Raw genomic sequence first — 5,420 nt, 5'->3', positions numbered from 1 at the left:
AAATCTATTTCACTCTGGATTTCTTCTAATATATATATATGCTTATATTCTTCAAATAATATCTTTTTAATTATTTTTTCTTTTAGTTTTAAAGGTAAATTTTTAATTACTCTAAAAATTTCTAATATTTTTTTTATGTCTTTACTATATGTTCCAACTATATTATCTTCTTCTATATAGCCTTCTATATTAGAACTATATTTTACCTGATACTTTAGTCTATTTTTATAAGTTTCAATAATTTCTAAAATCATAAATTTTATTTATTTCCAATATCTTTTAGGTAATTTATTTTTATATACTTTCTCATGATCTCTCTGGCTCTGATACCAATGGGATGAGTGCTACTATGAGCGAACAAAAAATCTAATAATCTAATAATCACAAATCTAATATTCTGATATTCTAAAAATTCTTTTATTTTTGTTTTAGTTAATTTATTTGTTATTAAGCGTAATGTAAAGTTAAAAACTAATTTTTTATATGCTTGTAGTAATCTATTTTTTATTGGTCTTCTCATAAATTTTTAAGTAATTCTTCAAAGTCTAGTAATATCTGAGAATTTATAATATGAATATCTGTTATCATATTTATGTCTGTTCTAAAGGGTATATCGTATTTTGAGATATTTTTCTTCCTTTTTTCTAATTTATCTATGATATCTTGTATATCTTTTATGATTATTGATCGTACAATTCTTTTAGCAAAATTTTCGAATAAGTTTTCTTTGAAACATTTTAATATTTCTTGTGATGCATATAATTGTTCTTGATATCCTATCTTATCAATTTATTTTTCAAACTTAATTTCTTTTTTATTTTTAACAACATTTTTTATATTATATGGTCCTCTCTTATATTTGGGTTTTTCCATTATAAAATTATTCATCAATAATTTTTTCAAATTTTAAGAAAAATTGCTTGTTAATTTTTTAAGGACTTAAATAGAAGATTTTTATTATGAAGTAGGTTGTTTTTAATATTTGTTTAAGGGTATTTTAGGTAGTTTCAAATGTTTGGAAAAGTTAAGGGTCATTTTGGAAAATAACCTCTCCTATTTGGGTCAATTTCATGTATTTCCCAATGGAGTCCACGGTGCGGGGTTGTAGATAGGGTTTTACCATTCAATTAGGGCCAAATGATAGGCCTTGTTGACAGGGTCAAGGTGAGTCCTCTCTCTCTCTCTCTCTCGGATGTAGAAGATTTAACATCTAATAGATGCCACATGGTCAATTTTGTCAAATTGATGAGTCGGTATCCCGTATCCATCCTAGTGGTGCATAGGTTATGTGTATGGAAAAATGAATTTTAGAATAGTTAATTGATGGAGAATGTGTTGATGAAAAATAAGAAAATGTTTTTTTATTTACGTGTGATATTATTTTAATTAAAAATGTATGGTTAAAAAGAAGAGGGAGAAAATTTATTTTGGTAAAAATGATAATCAAACAGAGCCTAAGTAGAGCAGACTATATTTTGATGACCAATAAAATAATTAATAAACAAAAATGCCATTGTATAATTTATTCGAAAAATTTCAAAAGTACCACTTCTATGTAGACTTGTGTTCATTACCACAACTAATGAATACTCATGAATCATTGGATAAGTTGGGCTTATATTATAGAGAAATTTGCATTTAGGTCCCCAAATTTGCGTAATTAGCACTTGGATCTCCATTCTTAATGTGTTGGCAATAATAAAAAGTAATTTAAAAAATTAAATTTAAAGGCATATGGTTTTTCTGGTTTCAATTTGGGTGGGATACGGGTGGGGTGAAGAAGATGAGTTTCAATTTCTATTGTTTTTTAATTTTTTAAAATTATTTTATGGTTAATATAGTTACCATTTTATCTCTTTCAATTTCGTCAAAACAGGTCAAAGTCCACTTTTCTTGATCAACTAACGGTCAAATGAACGATTTCCATCTATTTGGACTCTGAATGCATATTTTTGAAAGGTTCGGAACTGTGAATGGCAAAAGTGAAGATTAGGGTAACATTTACAAAAAAATGAAAGATTGAGGATTGCCGCTGCAATTTTCCCTGATAGAAAAATCACATAACAAACGTAATTAAAAAGCAAGAAATTTTTCAAGGCGTAAGAATACAAGCTAGTGAAACAAGTTAATTCATGTAATGTGTGGAATAATTAAAAAAACCATTTATCAAACTCCAGTAATTGTTCTAGGTATGTGAAGGAATCCATAGTTTGACAATTATTATTTGGAAATTATTTCGTCAATATACTCACATTCAGTCGTACGTTCATACGATAAAATATTTTGTGCGTTCATCATACTTTTTAATTAGACATTCTTCGAAAAATAATTATTCAAAATATTTTTTTTTTCCAACTAATGATGGTCAAACGAGGGCTTAATCTATAATTACGGTAAATACATAGAAAAGGAAAACTTAAGATCCCAAGATAACCCGCAGCGTATTCCATATAAATTGAATGAAAAATTACCACTTCTATGTCAAATTTCTATTTTTCAATTTTCAAATTTATAAAATAATCCACACGAATCAGAATATTACATAACTGATTGTCTTCATTTTGATTCACGTTTCCGTATCACTGATGAAATCTGACAATAAAAGATGATAACGAATTCTTTTTAACAATAAATATTTTGGATTTTGAGTTTTGCCCTTCTATTGCACCTACAATTATTGAATACCATAATATAAGCAGTTTTGAATTTCAGTTACAGAAGAGATTACAAGAATTTTCTAAGTTTTGAATTTCAGTTACAGAAGAGATTACAAGAATTTTCTAGTAAGTGTTTTTGGTATAATTATGATCTTTATGTAGTGTATAATGTATACAAATAACATAAATTACATAGTAGTATATTATGGATTTTTTTTAATGGGTAGATATGAATTTTTCCCTTAAATAAATCCAAAGATTTAGTTTTGGAAAAAATTCGTAAGTCAAACATTAAGTATGACTCATGTCAAATATAAGAAATCGAGTTTTATTATTTAAAAATAAAATATTAATTAAATTTTATTTATGAAATAATTAATTAAATATATTTTATTAATTAAATATATTAAGGTCATGATTTTACATAATTTATGGCTACAATTGTGTATTGGTCACAATTAATTAATAGATCACAAATTAACAAATTTTAAAGTCACACATTATTTATTAGTTATAAATTATCTGTTTCACTAACCACATATTATTTATTAGTCATACATTAACCAATTTGTTGATCACAATCAATCAAGTAATTTGTGACCATCACCTCACCACTGCCTCCAACAACACTATCGCCAACGCCATCATCACCACCTGACAACAACAGCAGCAACACAACCATCTCAAAAAAACCAATACTCACCATAAAAAACTACCACTATCTCACCATCATCATGATGGTAGCCACGACAACACCCACATCAAAACATATCCAAAGTTAAAGTCATAATAGCATAACAATGACAACTACCACAACGACGACAATGACAACTAGCACTACTACCAAACACCACCACAACGAAAGCAAATCGAAAAACCACACCCATAGCCACAACACCATAAATCCATGACTTAGGCCGCACTACCACCACCAACACCACTGTGATCACCACAACCATCAATTACACAACAATCTTCATCTACACAACCACCACCACCATTTAAAAAAAAAAAAAAATCAAACTAAACAATTTTAACAAAAAAATTAAAAGCTGCAACACCACTAAGGACCATGCACCTCTATAGCTGCACACAGTGGTGCTTCGTTATTGTGCGCAGCAGTGCAGTAAAGCACTGTGCGCAGCGAGGTAGAGTTGTGTGCCGCATCATCGGATTAGAAAGGGATGGTGGCGTCGTAAGTAGTGTAGGTTGGTAAAGAGTGACAAGAGAGGATGGAGAGAGTGACAAGAGTGGAAATGATTTTTAAGCTTTGGAAAGTAATTGGATTGGTGTTGGGGTACTTTTCAGTTAGGCCTAGTCAAAAGGCCACTATTTCACTTTGACCAAAAAAAGAAAAAAAAGAAAAAAAAGGGCAATTCACCATAAAGGCCTTTCAATGAGCAAAAGACAAATATACCCTTATATTGTTACTCAATTACAAAAATAATAAGTTGCTTAAAATACAATAATACCATTTTAAGTTTTAAAATTTTCAAATGCTCTCCACTTTAAATTTCAAACGAAATCACATTCTTTATCTATTTATTTTAACACAAATAAAAATTATTTCATTTTTCATCTGCTTAAACATTGAAATTTCATAGATTTATGAACGGCTCAATAAGAAAATATTATTTGTAGCGGTCAGAAGAAATCGGTATATATATTTACGTATTTTTAATTTCTTTTTCATTAAATTAGAGTATTGTTTGAATTTTAAATCTTATTTCGACATGGCAGAAAATTTTTTACAATCTCATATGGATTTATAACATTTTTAAGCATAAATGAGTAAAAAAATCCATCTGCATGTATGTTCTATCAGACAAAATTCGAAGTACTTGTATGAAAAAATCTCAATCGACGGTAGCGTCTGGACCAGATGGAAACAGCTGATCCTCGTCGCGGTCGACTGTTTTGATCGGATGGACTGACAACCTGGCCGTCAATTTTTCGGTCGAGAATTTTTCCCCTTTTCCCTGTAATTTTAAATTCTTAACCAATTATGTTTTTCTTATGCAGATATGGGTTAGGCTGTAATTTCGATTTGCTACTTTGTTAAATTTGAAATGAACAAAAATGAACAATGGGTATGGAAATGGACGTGTGAGGAACATGTTGCTACTGCAGTTGTTATAAGATCGAGTACATCGTATACAGAAAAATGTACCATGAATTGCATAACATGCTCGGCTTTGATCTTTTTCGGTACAACATGGAATTGAGATTTCTATTCAGGGAGCATGCATCTAGTTCAATTTTGCATGTAATGATTACTTCTGAAGTTGAAATGAAGGTTTTAATTGCATTGAACTAGAATCGCTCAATTCCATTTCGCATTACTTTAACGGAGAAGAATAACCCCAATGAACATGAAGATTTTGATGGAGAGGATCGTAATGTGAATGATTTTTGGAACATGGTGGAGATTGTTCGTGAGGATGATGTGGCTATTCCTGAGACAATTGTTCTTCACCATAACCTTATTGTTACGCAGAATTTCATCGACAGTTGGAGACAATGAGAACGAAAATGAAAATAAATTGACAAATGAGGATTTGGTTGCGTTATCCTGTCGAAAACATGAGTTGGGGAGCTCACATGTTGGAATGAGTACACGGTCCTCTAACTGTTCAAAACAAAGAAAGATTTGCAAGAAGCTGTTCACTGAATTGCTTTGAATACAACTTTGAGTTTAAAGTGAAAAAATCAAACACGTCGACATACACAATTATCTGCGTTGATGACAGTTGCCATTAGCGC

Source organism: Olea europaea, chromosome 14 (assembly GCF_002742605.1).
Source record: "Olea europaea var. sylvestris chromosome 14, O_europaea_v1, whole genome shotgun sequence".
Taxonomy (NCBI): Eukaryota; Viridiplantae; Streptophyta; class Magnoliopsida; order Lamiales; family Oleaceae; genus Olea; species Olea europaea.
Note: the sequence above shows the minus strand (reverse complement) of the source record.